Raw genomic sequence first — 20,025 nt, 5'->3', positions numbered from 1 at the left:
AAGAAGTTCATTGCATTGTGATTTAATGACCAGCCGCTTAAAAATCATACTGCAAGTAGAGGCTGCTGTCAGATTAATTCGGAACACAACGATGTCTCCACTGAACACAGAGGCAGGGTGGCACTCTTGCTACGTACATGCCACGTTCCCTCGTGCACGCAGAGCTCCCCAGTCCACAGCTAATGCCCTGCTGCACTCGGGGACAGCAGAAACGGAGGCAGTATCCAAAAATACAAGGGCATTTGCTTTAATAAAATTAATTTGCTTTTTAACTCTGATTATAAAATTGCTATAAGATATGGCTCCTTTGTCCTTGGTGGACAAATTAAGTTGCTTTCCTCCCTTCACAAAGTTTGATTATTTGAGAACCAGATTATCACTTTGTAAAACGTTCCAGGCTCCCCTACTGTCATCTTCTTCTGGAATTACACAGCCACCTGATTATGTATTAAAGGGCCACCTCGGCCACCTCTTTCTAGCCAAACTGGCACCTCCTCACTACCTATCTTCTGACACAGGCAAATATCAAAACCCTAAGTGGAATGCAGGTTTCACCATTTTTAATCCACATTGCTTCCAAGTACACAGCCCACACTGTAACTTGTCAATTCACGAGCATGACTACTGGAGAATTCAGAAAAAGGTGTGGCTAAAATTAAACAACTTCCTCAGTCCCAAAACTATTTGTTTTACCCTTTATTTATAGCACTGCTAAGCATGCCTAAAACACAGCCATTACTACGACGACTGGAGACTACTGGTGTCCCACCACAGCTCCTGCTCTCATTCTGTACTCAGCTGCACACAGACTGGCCAAGCTTCTCTTTGCTCACCTTCTCCTCCGTTTTAGCCCTCGTGTCTGCATAGGGCCCAAGGGAGCACTAAGCCTGGCAGAGCCCTTCATCTTTAAAAAAAATACACCTTTGCATTACTGCAAATGACGACTCAGGACACTGTGCAACTGCAAGTACTCCCCTGTTCCCCCCGACCTCTTTCCTCCCCGCCATAGCTTCTTGATGGACTCTGAGATTAGCAAAGAACCTCCACAGTACTGTTACTATATTGAGACTAATTCATTTGCTTTTAAACAGTCAGCTGCCTAATGCACCATTGGAATCAGTATCTTCCTCCTGCCAGAGTCAGAAGGTAATCTTTACTGATGCAATTAAAATTATAATTACTCTCATTCCCCTCGTCTCGTACATACTTAGGGATTTTTGAAGAGTTAAGGCTTATTAAAACATGTGCTGTTCGTAGATACCTGTTTTGAGCACAGGTAGAATGCCAGCTCACAAGCTGAAGTATAATAAAGCATTGATCTGCCTTTGAAGATAATGAAAGCTGGGTGACACTGCTGGAAGAAAATAAAAAATACAAGTGAAAGAAGGTGGAGATCTAAACCTAAATGCTAACAGCTAATACACGTTATTTAATACAGTGAGGGTCCCATCTATTCTGATTAGTAAAGTAATTTTGGTCTCTGAAATAAATAGTCTGGCTTAGAACGAGTTTTCTAATGCACCGCAGAGAGAGATGCTTTGAGAACATTTGGTGAAAAACACGTAGCGCTCAAGTTTAGGTGGGGAAGACCAAGAAGAAGAGAGGAATTTATACAGCCACTGTACATACAAGAGTTTCCTTGTCCTAAAACTACTTAATAGATAGATTTATACAGAATATCCACCTAAAGAAGATCACAGGATCTAGCCAAAACAGTTGGATTGGTCTAAAATCCGGTCTTGTAAGAACTGCTTCTCCAACTCCACAAAGCAGGCTGTCACACTCCACTGAGAACTACTTAACCCTACTGTCCTCCTTTCCATGCATTCATTTGTTTATTAAGAAAAGTGTAACAAATAAATGCTACTTCCTTCTGCAGAGAGCACCAGTCACAAAGCAGGGGAGTCAGTGTTGTTTTACCAGCCAAATGCCCACAATTCTACTACTGACAAAAGTATAAAAGGCCTTACAGGAAGGGGAGCCATTCTGAAAACGCAAACAACTAAGGTAATATTTTCAACACAAAGGAAGGACCAAAACTCACCTATTGTTAAGCATATCCGGAATTACGTAAAATGGATTCAATTTTCAAACAATTCGGAAAGACTGCATTTAACAAAGTATCATTTAAAAGACTTTTCTTCTACTTCAAGCCTAATATACCAGCAATAATTAACAACTGACACCACTTAAATGAGACCTTGAAAGTCAAAAGAGAAAGCAGCTGTTCAGTGCCAAAAATTTACCTGCAACTAAATCATTGTAGCATTACAAAGTTCAATGTCATTGCAAAATTACATCATTTCCTGTAACCTTTAACATCTTCCTACAGATTAAAAGGCTTTTTGTGAAGCAAATATCTAGTACAAAAAGCTTATGGTCATTTAAGGTATGATAACTCATCTGAAGAGTGCTAACGTGCTGCAGCTCAACATACATTGCATACCATTGGCTCATTTTCAGTCCTGCTTTATCCTCACAGAATTTAGAAGGAATAATCACAAATCTGTGAGCAATAATGAAGCAACGAGCTGCCTTCACAGCTACAGTCATGGCTCGTCACTTGAACAGGTCACACAGACTTGTTCAGTGCCATCAAATTTCCCCAGGGACCTGCTGTACAGACCAGAAGATTCTGTCACAGTATGTTCCCAACAGCTGGGGACAGAGCTAATACGGAATACGTGGTGGGAGGGATGGCTTTGGTTGGTAGATAGAGAAAAGATAAGGAGAGAAATGGATTCCCTCCCTGCATATGTTTATTTTTTGTTTTGTTTTAAGGCCATTTGGTTGCTTACTCAAATCCTCAAACCCTTCTGTTGTGACAGGAGGCAACAGTGGAGAGAACTACTCCTGGTTACAAACATCACAGGCTAATTTAAACTAAACTGAATAAATCCCAATCTGTCCTCTGCGAAGGAGGTTTGTGCTGTTTTGGATTTATTTCCTCTTCTACTTGTGAGATATTGGTTTATGTAGTTAGTATTCCAGTATTTACCACAACTTCAAGGCTATTTTCCCTTACTTTGTTTTTGTTTGTTTGCTTCGTCCCCCCTTGCCCCCCCCCAGCTTTATTTACTAAATAACAGCAGATTCAAACCTTAAGTAGTGGTCAGTGCCTAAAGTCCTACAGAAAGCTTTGTCAGTAAAAAAACCCAGTCCAATCACTGATGCGTTGCTATGCTTTGCAGAGATGACCAATGTTTGCAAATACCCAGCAGTCTGACATCCTAGTGTTTCCCATGGTCGAAGCACCTGTATGCTACGTTTTCTTCCCTCAACAGGAAAGAAAGAAAATATCACTACAGACTTTTACCCATTTTAATTAAAACTTTCATAATGCGCTTGGAAGCACTACCCTCCCAGAAGCCCAGGAGAGCTGTCAAAGGGGCTGTAAAGTCCTGTCCCCGTGCTTCACCTCTAAAGAAAAGATCTGCTGGCTAGGAATTCTTACAATCAACTTCACACTTAATGTGGCATCGAAGCTATCTGCCCTGAAGTAACTTTGTTTTGTTTTTCCAGTTTGTGAGAACCTCTCACAAGAGTTAGAAAATCAGATAGGCTTTACAAAAGAGGCAGCCCCACCACGATCACATTGGCAAGTCCTACTCTGACACCAAAAGCCATGCTGAAAACATTCAGCACATTGCTTAGTGTTTGATCAAGATACTCTGTCCTCTCAAAGGAAAAAGGACTACATGGTGAAGCATGAACTCTGCTACAATGAGTTGTTCGACTCCTATCCTTGATTTCAAAACATGTGATTGATAATATAAAGAAAACAGCACTCCTTCTCTACGGCCTCCCCACCCTGCTTCAAAGCTCACCATGTAATATCCTACAGATCAAAGAGGAGGGACCTGGAGGGCCGATGGGATGGCGCATCTCGAGCGTTTTGAACAGCCTTCTCTGCTGTTTTCTGTTGTGGAGAACTGCTGAGAGATGCCTGTACTGAGTACGATACTTCACTGGTGGCTGGGAAGCACCAAACTGTGCAATCTTTAATTCCCTGGTGGAATGGCATTTTCCTGCTAGCCAAGAAAAGTAGAACGACCTCGATTAAGGTAGTAAAACCTACCAGAAAAGAGAAGAACACTAACACGCTCAACCGGAACTCAGGACAGCTGGGTGCAATTCTGTGCTACGTTTTGTATGTGACAGCAGGTACCTAATTTTGGGGTCCTCAGATTTCTCTCTCTAAACTGAATACAGCAATACTTCCAACTCCTCTGCCTTCCACAAGACAAACCCAATATATTATCTCTTAGTATTTTAACTCTTCAGAGCACGGACAACCTTTCTCACAGAGTGGCTAGTACCTCAGGGTCTGGATCTGTACCTGTATTATAACTACGTTACTATTCACCAACACTGCTATGCCAGGAACACTGTAAAAACTATGCGTTATTTTTCTTAGAGGGCTAAGGCGGCTGAAAGAAATAGTATGGCTTAGACAGTGTTTTGTGATTGCATTTATAAGACAGGACCACATGACAACTGCCTCTATAGTGTGGCAGTGAGTTATGTATTATAATAGGCAAAACACATTATTAGCATGGCTATTTTACATATGAATAAATCATTAGCTCTCAAAAAATGCCTTCCAATGAATCCAGAGTTCAAAATAAGCTTTTAAGTAGGCTCTCTAAAAAGTTCAGTTCCTTACATCAGAACTATTAAAAGTGTGTTATTTTGAATCACCTAGTAGTAAAGCACACTTTGCTGTGAATGAGGGCTCTTGGTTCTTAATCATGCCTGCTACAGGGATAATTTTTCTACAGAATTAATGAGAAAGGTAGCTGAAGAGTAACTACTGAAATCAATGCAAGAGCTAAGAATTCTCAGGATGGAAAAAAATAACACTGGCTTTCTGGGAGTATATAAAAATAAAACATTGTCGTTTACTGAAGTCTTTTAGTCTCACTGTACCACTGTAGAGAGAACACTAGTGTTGTTCTGCCTGCAGACACACATTTCTGTACTGGGTTGATTTTAGAGGCAGAAACATCACACTAATAAGGAGGAGACTACACTGCGTATATATGTGTATGCGCACACGCCACCCCTCCCGTCTCGCCTTGGTAAGCAGATATGTCTTGTGACAAAAATCCCTGGGCTATGCAAGATGACAGTATTTTCCTCCCTTTTTAGTGGGATAACCAGCTCATTAAATCTTAACACGAAGGTTATTTTATTATGAAGTGACAGATCTAAAGATTTACTTCCCCATTCTTCACCTGCCTTCTCCCTTCTGCTTATTCCTTTGTGTTTGTTAATGGCCTTTCTCTTGTTATATAATCCTGTCAGGAGTGTGAAAATACCTCTCAGGATGGCTCATTTGGCCTAAATCATTCCACCTGTACTGGTGACAAGAGGAAGTGTACATGCCACGGCTGATGCAGAGAAGGAGTTCTGTCCTATACTCCAGTAATTGTCACTGCATGATAAGAAAGTGTAAGATTTAATAAGGTCATAAAATAGAACGGCATGAGCTGGTGTGATAGGTATTTTTTTCATTAACATTCAGAAAATCTGGATTCAGTGGGACAATAAATTACAGCAATTGAGCAGAAATGATCCATTTGATTATTTATCACTTTCCAGCAAACCAGTGAGCAGCAGGGCTGGGAGCTCCTCTACCATCACAACAGCAAAAGTATCTTTGGTAGCATTAAAGCCATTATTCCCTATGCCACCAAGCTGCCTCTGGTGATTTCAAGAACTAGAACCATACTGTATAGTAGTAAGAAAACTGAGTCTTTGCAACTAGTTTAGTTTTGAAGGTAAGGAATTTGGTGAAACTAAATATTTCTATAAAACATGATGTACATCCACTTTAAAGCACTGAGTACTGACTACTGACTGTTGGGTTATGGCAAGTTTCCAATGCAGATGCCTAAATTAACACTAGGGCAAAATAAAAATAACTTAAAAAGAAAAATAAAGATATCCAAGTGGATTTTTCCTTCTACCCGTTTTCAACTCAATAAATACAGTCCCCTCAAAGACTTCCATGTACCAGTGGTGGAGGTTGCATATTTCACAGGTGTTGCTTCTTCTGTCTTGACTATTGTTTTTACTATTTCTGAATAATATTTGCATAAAGAGTGGGGTCTGTCGCTAGAAAGGTGAGGACATCCATTATTAAAGGAGAAGTAAAAATGAAAATGTCATTTTATACCATGCTTCTGGTAATGAAGTAAAAATATAAAAAGAAAACTATAATTTAAATAAAATATGAATGGAAAAATCATGATTCTCTATAACAGCACATAAAGATGGATATATATTACATAAACTACATAAGTCTCATAGACGGAGGAGAAGGACAGTTTTATGCTGAAGTTACAGACCTGGGAATATGAAGATCAGATCAATTCTCAAATCTACGATACTTGGAATAGTCAGTTTGCTTGCACTGTCTGTCCTTATCTTTTGTACATACGACTATCATACTTCCCTAATGCAGAGAGAGATATCCTCGAAAGAGATGTCCATTAGGAAACACGGCATTTTCATTCTCATAATCATACCATTACTTCCCTCCTCCTGGTATCTCCATTTCCTTGACCAGTCAGGCATTATCTTCTTCACTAGCTCTGCTCTGATCTTACCCTTTCCCCCAAAGCTAACTGCTTTCAAGAACTGCAAACGCTCAGTCTTTTCTATTTACTGTTGACGCACCCAGAGTGGTCACACTCTCTTAAAACAAAGAAAAAACAAAAAAACATTTTACACTTTTTTCCCCAGCATTCCCTTCCCACACAAACATTTTTCTCGTTAAAGCAGTCACAACTAGACTGCTGGAACTCCCTTTATTTTATTCTATTGCATCATCAAAGCTATGTGCAGCTCCTGAAGCAACTCACAACTTGAAAGGTAGAAACATACCTTAAAACCACACTCAATTCTCTCCCCTGTACAGAAACACAGCTTTCCCTAACACCCCAGGAGGTACATATTACATCCCTTCCAAAAGCACAGCATCCGAGTCTTCCCCAATGAGACACACGTAACTGAAAAATATGTAACAATTATTATCACTCTTCTGAGTAATGAGAGTTGCCAAGACGCACATGTCTTTTGAAAAAAATCTGCCTTTTTAAAGGTGCTAATTAGAAGCTGAGGTCTTTTGAGAAATGTCATACCATTTGTGGGCGATCAACACTTTTGAAAGGAGGACCCTCAATTTCTTTATCCCCATTTCATATATATACAGATATATTTTCCCCCTCATTACCTGGAAACAGTTGGTTTGGCTTCTTAGAAGCTTGCCTGCATCTAGCAATTATTTATTACTCATTATCAAGATCCGCTTATCACAGCCATCTACAGAAGTGTCAGATTCAGGGAATAGGGACTGAGTAGGAAACAAGCAGCAGAGATCCTGATTTTATGAAAACACCAATAATATTAAAATTCAAGGGAAGAAAAAGTACATTAAGCTTAGGCTTGATTTACAAACTTTTCGAGGAAGCAACAGTTGTTCTTTAAAGAATCTATTATGATCAAACTAATTTATGGGACTATTATAGAGTGGTGAAAACTCCGTACTTAACATTCATGGGGAAAAAGAACTTAACGGTTTTGCTGCATACAAATTCAATTAAAATTTGACTTGGGAAAAGGTGCTGTGATTTTTTTCCTTGCATTTTGTCCTTCACTAATTACTTTTTCTTTTTAATACTTTCTGCCATCTAATACACTTGGAGAAAGATCTTTGCAAACAGCAGCCTCATTAAAACACTGCAATACGGCTTCAGAGATTACAGATGTGTACAAAAAAAATATGGATGTTGGTCTTTAGTAAGTGCATTTTCCCCGCAATACTCCGTGAAGAATGAGTTACATGCTGAATAGACTGCCATTTTTCTGAACAGGTGAAGAAGCCATTAGAAAATATCCAGACAACCATGCACCATTTTTATCCATGCGTATTTTTATCCCACAGTACACGGTGCTATTATGCATGCAAAAAGGTAATGAGGCAGGCAAAGGTTATTACTAGGGACACTACTGGAATGATGAGGGGCTGCCAATGCAGAAGACTAACCTCAGGCTACCTGAAATTGAAATTTTTGGTTAAATTAATAACTCAACATGAGACCAGACGGTAATGCTGTCTGTCCCCTGCAGGGCTCAAAATGTCTTTTGACATTAATAAAAAAAAGGAGGGGGTGTTACCTGTGCAGACACACAGAGAAGCATCCACTCAGCTGTGCTGATGCCACAGGATTGTGGGAGGTGGGAAACAAATGGAATAAGACAGTGCCTTTCCTTGTCTACTTGATGAGCCAAGTGAATGCTCCTGCTGACAGAGGGTAACGTGCAAGAGGAAGCTAATGACTCCCTCCATCCTTCCCCATACATTCAGGATTTTTTTCTTTATCACTAACAAGGGAAATTGCCTCATTATCCTCATTATTATTCATAACGGCACCAGAAATTTTCTGAGGTATTTTACTGAGCAGTTTAAAAAAAAAAAACCTGCTCCCAGAGCTGAAGAGTTTACAGTCTAATTTACACATGCAGCTCTAGGTCAGAGGCACAAACAGCATCTACAAAGATAGGTGAGAAAAGACAAAGATTAGAGTAATAACATCACACAGTTAATTTGCTGTTTCTTTGTGCAAAGCTACATGCAATGTTTGGCTGAACTGGTGATATCTAGACACCCAGGACAGACCTCTCTTCTTTGAAAGAGATGAGGAAGGTAAGGGGAGTGGAGGGGAAGGGAGAGGAGGAATGTATTAACAGACAACATGGAGTAAGCAAATAATACTGCAATATTAAGCTGGCAGCAATTCTAAACTGGCCAACACTTGCAAAATCTGTAGGTTTACCTACAGTTCTTTGTCCAGTGAGAGAGCTTGAATGATACAGTACACAGATATCAGAAGTGGTGATGAATAAGGGCAAAACTGAAACAGGTTTTCTTTTTTAAAGGAAGGAAGGGAAAGGAAGGGAAAGGAAGGGAAAGGAAGGGAAAGGAAGGGAACGGAAGGGAACGGAAGGGAACGGAAGGGAACGGAAGGGAACGGAGAAACAAAGAGAAGACTAAAATAACTCATAGCCAATGTCAGAAGACTGGGATATAGCTAAAGATCCATCCACAGGAGCAAATGTAAGAAGCCAGGACAAAACTAGATGAGGAACTACCACATCAGTGAGAGGAGGAGGGAGTCACTGGGAGAAAGTGTATTGCATCCAATTAATATTCTTTTGAAAGAAATCTGTGGGCGTATCTACCTTGTCTTGCATTGGTCAGACTGGTCGTAAAGTTGTGCATGGCCATGTCTGCATTAACACACCCCATTTCTGCTACAACCGCCTCTTGGAACTGGCTGGATTATACTAGCAAAACTCTGGGCTGTGGGCATTTGGAGGGAACTTACCAACGTGAGCCTCTGAGTCTTTATCATGGCTAAAGTAGGGGACACATTCTCATTAGAGCCAGCAAAGGGCTCGCTCGCCGCTTTACAGACTCTGCGCTGTCGTTTGTGTATTTCAGTGTTATGAAGTGGCCTGTTGCCTTCTGTAGTGTGCATGGTCTCCCAAGTCTCACTCATTATTCTATTAGACTTTAATGGTGTTCATAGGTTGTTTAGGATTAATGAGGCAAAAGTCCTCAATCAAGAAGCAATTTAAGAGTACATCGCTAATTCCACTAAGTTCTGTAAATGAACTAATTCAATACTAGTTGACCTTTTTATTTTGGGGGATGATTTGTATCTGTATTTTCCCCCAGCGGTGCCCTTACGCAGTGACAATTTGGAAGGGCATTTCTGGCCCAATGACTGAAATCAATCATGTTACAAGTAAGATGAACACACAAGTCAGGAGCAATACACTAAAAATGTACTGGCATGCAGCCCAGTAGTATGAGGATTATGACAGCATCTAACTGGATAAGTAAGAATCGCAGTTCCTTCAGCTGGGGAGAATGAAAGGCAGAACCAGGACAGTCCATCTACTAGGAAAGATTTTAAAACCTTACTAACGTGAACTGAAATTTACAGTGGCAGGGCATGCAAAAACAGTTTCTGTCTTCTAGCTCCAGAAAATAAACATTATACCAACTAACCACCTTCTCAACAGAAGTCTTCTTGAGCAGTGACCCTCAAAGCACCAAATGGCTCCACCCAAAACAAATGGTTCGGTCCCACTTTTGTGGTGCTTTATAGTAACGCGTTTTCACCTCACATTTCTAATTCATGGAAGACATGACTGTGCTTCGTTATTGTCAGTCAGCTTGTGGGTGGTAACTTATGAAGCCATTGCAACTTAATGGCTTGCAACAGTCCCTCCTGAAAGCAAGATTAGATGGTACCTACTGGCCCCAAGGGCACATCATTAAGAAGGAGCGAGGGAGGGAGAAAAGGTAAGGGGAAACTCTTACGAAATTCAAAGTGTAACCACACATCACTTTTGTAATGTAAAAGCTGATCTGGAAATGCTAGTTTTACAGAAACTCAGTGGTAAAATAAAAAAGTAAAAATAATGGGTATTTTATTAACTCATGATGAACAGACGAATCCTGGAAACACTGGAATAGAACCACTACATGATAAGCAAGCTCACTTAAGGGAAGTTTTTTAGTTGCCAAGACAATTGTTCCAATCAATAATACTATAGTTTATACCTGGATCAAAGCCGTACTTTCCACAATGCTTGTAAGTGAGGTACAATCAATTTGGCCGGGTGCAGGGCTGAACTGGAGAAAACAGGGAGAGCAACAGAGCTGCAGGGAATGTCTGAGTAGCTGAAGATGTGTACAGAGGAGGGCGCAGAGAAAGTAGATGAGAGGCTTCCTTACAGGTTAAAGGACAGGATTGAACTTGGAAAATAGAAAGTAAAAAGCTGTAGCAACACCTTAAAGAAATTAAAAATAAAGCAGTGCCCTGCCTTGTGGAAGAGATGTGAACCTAAAGACAAAACGTAGCGTTGGAACTTGCCTTTATATATTACTCAATCTTGTCAGTTATCTGTCTTCCCTGACAATTACTCTGAAATATCCGAGGTGCACTGTTGATGTCCTCCCTTATAACAGAAATAGTGATATCTAAACACTAAACAGTAAAGTATATTCATGGCACTGTTTCACTCGATTGTCCAATAAAGAAGAAAAAACAACTTCCTACTTCAAGACATACCATCTCCTGGAAGAACTGACAAAGGCATGACATTGCATTTTTTTTACATGACAAGCAATTTCTCAGAATTTTACCTGTGAATTAAACGTTAAATCAGATGTAAAATCCCACCACAAATGAAAGTTAATGCACCAAAAATAGTTGGAGTAGGCAATGCAAACACTCTGGCCATCTATCTGCTGGTAACGACTCTTAAAATCACAACTGGGGCAACTCTAGATATACATATATACAGTATGTCTTTCTCAAACTTTCCTTCCTTCCCTGACCTCCCAGACATATTAATGCCTGCTGCAAGTGCAAGCAGGGAAAATTCTAGAGCTGAGAGATGGCTACTCTTACAGTCTTAACATCTCAGATTAAATTGAACACCATTTCACAGGAAAAGGAAGAGAACCCTGTGGAAAATGTCAAAGAAGGAAAGAGATTTTCAGGAAGCTCAAAGTGCAGTAATCATACTAGAGAATCATATTGGTTTTCCCAGTAAGTGGTTAAGTGTAGTTGACTTTTACGTATTTACTTGCCTTGCAAACATTTTCCAATGTTTAAGCTGAAAACCATACACAGTTTGTATTTAGTCTGTGGAACTCAGTAGACGAAAAAACATTTTTAAACCTAGAGGAGATTTTAAAGCTATTAACCATATTTTTATTTCTTTTTACAAGACAAAATACATTTAATGTCATGCTTCACAGCCTAAGTGATTGTGGGCTTCAATGGGAAGAATTGTTGGCCTATCCCATTATGCATATTTACACAGCTGGACAAATCTGTAAGAGCCACTTGAAGAAAATTCACAGGAACTGGGACTCAAAATACATTATTTCTAATCCCAGTTCAGCTACAGAACATGTGAGTGACTTGAGCAACTTTCTTCTAAAAGAGGGAACATTTTCCTACATCACAGAAGTTTAACAAGCCAAGACAGTTATTTTACCTCATGTCATACGCATATAAAAGAATAACTATACATCCCTCCTTTCAAGCAAAGCTTAAATTAGGTTAAATGCTGAAGTAACTTCAGAACTTTTCTGCTCATCCATCAAGCTAAGAAAAACTAGAGAAAGGTTTAAATGAATAGTTGTTATTCACTTGTTCATCGTTACGTTCTCTGGGAAGCCTTTGTTAGACTTAACTCGAGACCAGCCTCTTGCAATATGCAGTCACATCAGATTACTGCTCCTTGAAGCCTTACGTAATGGAACGGACACATCTCCTTCTGCTTTCAATCTACGTTCTTGCTTTAATTATACACATTGTCTGTTATGAAACCTTGTCATGTTGTCACAAGTGGCCTCTGTGCTGAACTTTGCCTTGTCAAGATAGCTTCATCATTCATAAATATTTCAATGAGAACCAAAGACTGCTTATGAAAGATTGATTTCTTACAGTTCACTGACCCTTCCTTCGAGGCCTTTTATTAAAATTAGAGTAAATCCATCCTAGAAATCTGAGCATTAATTGTTAATATTACAGGCTACTGAAACAGAGTCCTCAAGGAAAAGAGATACTCTGCTGGCTTAAAGTGATACATCACTGTAGAAATTAAAGGCAATCAACAGAGTTTAAATATGTTAATTTTCACACTCAGAACCAAACAGAGGTCTTTAATGGACTTTACATTAAATCAGGCAAGTTGAGTGCTTTGGAGGCCTCTTGTCAAAATTTGGTTTGGAAAACTGAACAGCAACCAGTGAGACGTTTGGGCACCCAGGAGATGTGGCCGAGCCACCCGCCGCTGCCTGCTGCATTGGGCAGAGCTCCACTACCCACCCGCTGGGAACCTGCATCTCCTCAGGTGCCGTTGAGCCAGCCAGAGGCACGAGGTCAGGAACCAAGCAGTGCAGGTAGATCCTCTGTAAGATCTGCCTTTAAAAGCTGTTTCTGTTCTTATCTCATGCCTCATGTACTTCAGCATTTTAAGTAGCTGCAACTTGACCAAGGGAGCATGGGTGAAATTATTTCCTGAGGTAAATTTACTTCAGAGAGAAAATATATAAAAAAGGAAAAGGACGGAAAAAGAAAGGCCCACAGAAAGCTCTTAAGTCTGTAAGTGTCTCAGACCCAGGGTTCTGTCTTCCAAATTGCACTATGCATACAGGTGATGCTACGTAAATAACAAATCATTTAGCTGATCAAAAGCACTATGACAGCAAAGGTCTGTCTCTTTTCTTCACATTAATAACATCTTGATAACATCTTGGCTCTATTTCTCCAGGATATTTTCATTTTCCAAGAAAATGACTGCTAGCATCCTAACAATATGCACATACCTCAAGGACAAACCTCAGCGAAATATTTACTTAAATATGTTCTTTGGGGTATATTTCTCATCTATTGGGACATATTTACGATCATCAACTGATCCCTCTTATTATTTTATATCGGTAAACACAACTAGGAGCTTTATTAAGGGCATTTAGTGTTGTATGTATAATTTGTGTGACACATCCAAGGAGGATACATAAACTACAAATTAATCTGATATTACTCTATTCCTAGACATCGTATTTCATCATTATAGGGGCAATTGCTAATTTACATAAAAAGTCTATCAAGCCCCTAAATCCAAATGATCAATTACTTGTGAACCTTCATTGTTAAGTGGGGTTAGAGAAAGACAGGGACATCATTACCAGCTTAAATGTTTTTTATTTACTTAAAGTCATACTTTAATGCAGTTCTGTCAAGAATGCAGACCTGTCCTTGTACTCAGCACTATCTGCTATAGATATGCCAGATGGCTTGACAGCCATTTGGGAAGCTTTGTATGCCAGAGCGCTCACCTGCAGGAACTAAAGACAGCAGGGGTGAGAATTTTCTGCCCACTTTCACCTTTAAAAAGAGTTGAGTGTCAATCACCCAATTCAAGACAGGATGGAGAACTAGGGGAATGAGCTTCCAGGTGCTCCGCACCCAGACCAAAGGTGCTTCCTTGTCGGCCAGTAGAAAAATTCATAAATCAAATGAAGAATGTTGGGCAAGTAATTTTGCTTCTCCTCTAATTACAGTCTACACCACGGCAGACAAATCAAAATCTTTCCATACTGTATTTATAGTTGCCTTTTTTCATCCTATCTCTCCCCAGCCCATGTTCCGCTTTTTTCTGAGCTTGAAAGCAAAGGCCCAATTGTGCACCAAGCTCCACACGAGCAGCACGGCCTCCCTGTGTTGGGAGTGGGAAGGATGCTCCGTCTCAATGTAAACTGCCACCTCCGCATTTAATCTCAAGGTCCAAAACAACACTCTCTGCAGTTCCTGGGAGCACAGATGACCTCAAGACAATACTATTTTCTGTTCATATTCAGATTTTCCCTGCAGATGAAACACCATTAACATTCAAAAACTAAAGTGTGTCATATTCCTACAGGTAAAATTCCAATGGTTCATTCAACGTGGTTAAAAAAAAAAAAGAGAGGGGAAAAAAAAAATGCCACGAAAATGCCCACACCAAACACTCTCAGCAATTAACCAAGGATGATTGATGAAACGCAGACCTTATAATACCGCAAAGTTACTTACAATACTCATGTTTAACTTTGTGCACAAAATAAAACTATATTCAACATATTGATTAGTACATACTAATCAATAAGAACATTCAGGTTAGGGGAGAGGGTGAAGCTATGTATTGTACTGAATCTGTCAGCTTGTACTTTCTGAAATCTAGATGAATGCAAACAGACTAAATCTTTTTTTTCCTTCCTCTTTTAAATCCTACATTGCAACTTTTCAACCTGGACCAGAAGTTTCCTTTCAGGTGGATAAACAAACAGGGGCACTTCCCACCTCTCAATTACTCATGCATAAAATTTCATTTCCAGAGGAACTGTGAAACCCTGAGCTTTTATGATGAGAAGCAAATTGACACTTGAAAGTCATGATTATGGTGAAGTTCTGATTTCACTGAGAGAATATAAATAAATTGCATAGCCCAGCATTATTTAGTACGTAGCTCATCTCAGGGGAAAAGGTTGCACCATGAAGACAGATCTGAGCCTCCAAGGCTTCAGTCTTCCTGTAGAAACAGCTGATCCCCTGATTATGGAACCCAAACACTGAGCACCACAGCAAGGAATTTAGGACAAGTATTAAAAAAAAAAAAAAAAAAGAGGCTTACAATATGTTAGCATTGTTAATTGCACTAGGACCTCTTCTCACCATTTTCTTCTTAGATTAAGACGTAAAGTACCCTTTGCCTCTTTGGTGCACTATCCACAGAACACATTACCTAAATTACTATGGGGGCTTCTTGTGAATTCTGGGCACAGTTTATTAGCACAGGGCTGCACGTAGTTCACTGTGTGCTGGCACATTAAGCACACTGCCTATCTCTGAACTTCTATTACACCCTATGATAAGCACATCACAAATATTAGTTAATTGAACTTTGCTAAGCAGGAAAGTAGGGCCACCAGATGAATGATCAAACAGCTGAAGTGCTAATTTGAGAGCTGGATAATCTATTTTCATGTCCTTGGTCCCTCTTGTCTTATGGTTGTTTTATTAACTCCTGAGCAAGTTACATGGCCTTTCATTAGCTCTGCAAAACAGGAGCATCACAGGTGAGCTTCCAAGGTAAATACTTTAAATGATACGAGGCATTTAGAGTTGCTCAGAATAGGTCATATCAAGGGTCATTTAAATATTTTAGACAGCTAGTAACTACATTGTCTTTACAGACAGTGGTCTCAAATAGGAAGATACCAAAATGATTTGCCAAAGTCACACAGGAAGCACCTGTCACAACTAGCAATAGAACCCCCCGCTCCTGTGTCCCATCCCTTCGCAAAAACAAATAAAAAAGCACACCATTCAGGGGGAAGTACGTATGCTTCTCTAGAAGAAAGAAAAAAAATCCACAAACAAAACCTCCTCTAAATTTATGGCAAAAAATACACAGTATCTTACTTCTCACCATTTTTAGAAGTGTCTCTTGATTACACAGTGTAGTTGCAAACTACAAAAGATATAGAAAAATAAATCATATAACCCCCTGGCAAATTCCAGGGTACTCAGCAAGTGCTGTTTCATCATTTCAGCCCCAGTTAAAACTCTGCTGCAAGACCTCTGGAACCAATGCACTCAGCATTTTCCAATATTGCAATTAATCCACCTGAGTGAACTTCAGAAGGTATGTTAAATGGTAATGACTTGGGTCATTAACTTTAACAATGTCAGTGTGTTCGCACCATCATATTAACCAAATTAGCGTGCATATTATTTAATAGTATGTTACACACAAAGAAAAATCTTTCAATCTACAATCAACAGCACAATCCTGAAAAATATCAGTGATTCAAAGTCAGATGCCTACCTGTATGATTCCCACTCCAGACACCTGCAAACTATTACCTAAATGGCTGTGCACAGTCACATCCCCTCCCGCACCCCTTTTTTTAAACAGAATACTTATCTTTAAGTACTTTCACTGCAGCAATACTATAGGTAGCAAATCATCTGTATTGTTAGAGCTTAACCTCTAAGGAACTACGGGGGTTTATAACTAGGGAAGCTAAGTTTAGCTATGAAATAACGCTTACAATGGTTTCTATATATGAGTTGATCTTTTTTCTCTGACTTGGAGCAATTTCAAGAAGGAATATCAAACTCAGACTGAGCTACTAGGACTAGCAGTAGACAGATCACAGAGGGAGAACAGGAAAAGAGTACCAATACAAAGAACCCTGAAGCAGACAGCAAAGGTTACAGATTATTACCTTTCTTCTGGTTGGGTGATCTGGATATCTGGGTGAATATACTATACACATTACTCTGTGTGACTGACCCAGCACCTAGCACCTGAGAGATAAAGCTCCACGCCTTCTTGTATAAACATCAACTGTCCATGAGTTAAAAATGTTCTTTCAACCATAATTTGTCAGTGTCCTCATGTTCCAGCATCTCCCATTTGCCTGTCGGCATTCTCTAAATGCCAGTGCTGCTCAGAGTTCTTCCCTTGTCTTACTTTCTGAATTGTATGGTGGCTGAACACATGGAACAAACCCAGGGTATTGCTGTGGGTGAAGATTCAGAGTTATTTCCCTGCATAGGAAAGCGCTACGACATTACAGAATGAGCACAACACCAAGAACATAACCCCCAATGTGGTCATCAAGTGGCTGGATATGAGGAAAGAATCATATATACTGTGGAATGGCTTAAGCTGAGTCAACTCAGTGAATCAACACATTCCCTGCAGACACCTAACAGCTGGCAGAAGTGAGCTGGCTGCTGTCTTTGCCCGCAGCATTCCACGGTTTTCTTGTCAGCGCTGCAAGAGTAACAAATTGCATCTGCTGTTGTCTTTAAGGTGGCTGCAGATTATTGTTTAAACCTGAATTCTCTTCTCCCTCCAAGTACCTTTGAGTGCACCCGTGCACACTTTGGGTCTGTATTTGCAAGGACCTTTGGCACTGTAAAATATATTATGCATGCCATGACAAATCAAGTGGATTCCCTCAAGCCACCTAAGAAGACAACTAACAACTGTTGAGCAGATGTCATAGTTTCATATTCTCAAAGTTTTCTGTATTTTGCTTTGTGACTTTAAATGTGTAAAGTTTATTGAAATTTTTTGTTTTAATGAGTCCATTCAGTGGTTATTAAAATCACTGCCCTTCCTACCAAATAGGAAAGTGGCTTCTCCAAAGACATGACTTTCAGCTTAAGTCCACAGGCTACATCTTAAATGGAAAGGAACAAGAACACTATAATACACTTAATATGGCATTGAGAAGGTTACATGTTGAGAGAACCCAGAAAGGACACTCAAGGACTAGGAATGGCAGAGAAATGTGGAATAACTTAAGCGGCATGTGCTTTAGCACGTTACCTTTTCATTACCTATGATTCTGGGGGAGATGAACTTGGATCAAGTTAAAGACAAGACAATAAACTCATGGCTGCATGAGAGCCTTGTTGCAGACTATCAATGAATTGGACAGATCTGTTCAAAGAACAATACATCAAGACCCACTTCCCACAAATTCATTTACCACAAGCCACCAGTCACCTATGATAGGTTATATACATCAGCAATTAGAGAAGATTTTAGCTGGTAACTACCAGGCAAAATAATCCTACAAAGAGCCCCTGACCAAATTGTTTTTCTGCTCTGGGTTCCTGTATGTTGCCCACTGATTAGCTTGTTTCACAGTCATGACAAAAAGCAACATAAAACATGTTGAGGGATTTTTTTTTTCCTTTTCCCAAAGTAACAAGTAGTTGACACCCATTTAAATATTCAACAGTGCAAGTGTTCTGCCATTTAGTCTCATCACGTTGCTACACTGTGGAAACACTGGCTCAGTTCACCTCTTAGATTTCCCAGCAGAAATAACACAAGTCTGGTGTGAACTGAACATTTGTGATAAGCAAACTTCCTCCTGCTGTTCACAAACTGAAACCTGAACACAGTCAGCAATGTGCAGCTTCCTCATTTCTCCAAATGGCTGTTGCTTCCATGCCTTTGCAGAGACCTAAAGCTTAATGCCAACACACTTGCTCAGTCATTTCCTAAATTCTGCCACTCACTACTACTAAGAAATACCCCAAAAATACCCATTACGTTAGACTTGCAACCAAAAGTTGGACTGAGGTGTGGGGCAGAAGGCAGGAGAGCTATTTCTAACTATTCCAAATGCCAAGGAACAAAGAAAATCTCTGGGACCTAGAAAAAGAAACCGTGCTCCTGTTTATACACAAGTACAGCAAAGCACCGTTTCTGCTCTTAGAAACATTTATCACTTCAAGTCTCACCAGCAGGGATTGTTAGCGCTGCATTAGGCTGACATCTGGCAGAGAGGCTGGGATAAGGGGGAAATGGAGAAGAGCCGACTGAGAAGTTGCCAAGAAGACGTAATAAATTCATTCCTCTGACACAGGACCAAACTTGTCATTAAATGTCAAGTGCTAGATTAATAGCTGTAGGGGACCAAATCTCTGTTTCAACCTCTAGGCTCTTAGCAATATACGCTAAAAATCCTCCCCCAGAAACACTGCCTCTGAACGGCAAAGTATTTTTGCTCTGTTTTCAGTATGGTGTTGGACTGACAGTGGACTTGCAGACAATCATACATTGCTGTTACCCATAACAGAGTTGAAAATACCAGTTTGCATTTTGACAAGTATGAGCCAATGTAATGCAGTATGTCACCAGTACCTAATGTAAGAAACTAAGTAAGACCTGGATTCAGATGCCAAATCAGGCATTCCTGATTTGGGTATGAAGTATCCAAATCTAAAGCCTGCGTCCAATCAGTCCTAAATCAATCCTTTTGGCCTTAAATTGGGAAAAGAAAATCAAAAAAGAAAATTCAGAAAAGAAAAAAAGAAAACTGAGCCAACTAAAAGGCTAAAGGAGGCAGCACCTGGAAGTGAACGCATAAAGGATTTCCCTTGTATCTTAGAGGTCCTATCTCCCCTCCTCCCATTAAATTCAGGTAAAAATTTTGCCCATTGTCCTAACCGGGAGTCAGATGGGTCCCTTCTATCTTTTTTCCTTCCCTGCCCTTGTATTTTCTGCTATGTGAAATGAATAAACAATCTAGGAACACGTTCAACTTTGCAGAGTCTACCTTCCTATTCATAGTCCAGACACTGAGGCCAGCCTGAGGCAATGCTCCTAAACATGCAGCAAATGCCAAGAAAATTAACATGAACTTTTTTATCTTTCTTCCTTAATTTTTTTTCAACAAGGCACCCCATTGAAATTCAACATACATTTTAGTGAAGCACTCTGATGCTGGATGACCTTTGTGTGACATTTTCTTTGCATATGTGCACCAGGAGAGACCAATCCACCCTTTAACAACTCCATAATATAGCACCATGGCCATGGCAGGGAATGATAGAGACTGCTGTGATGAGT

This window comes from Rissa tridactyla, chromosome 20 (assembly GCF_028500815.1).
Source record: "Rissa tridactyla isolate bRisTri1 chromosome 20, bRisTri1.patW.cur.20221130, whole genome shotgun sequence".
NCBI classification, from domain to species: Eukaryota; Metazoa; Chordata; class Aves; order Charadriiformes; family Laridae; genus Rissa; species Rissa tridactyla.
The sequence above is the reverse complement of the archived record's forward strand: the minus strand, read 5'-3'. Positions refer to the sequence as shown.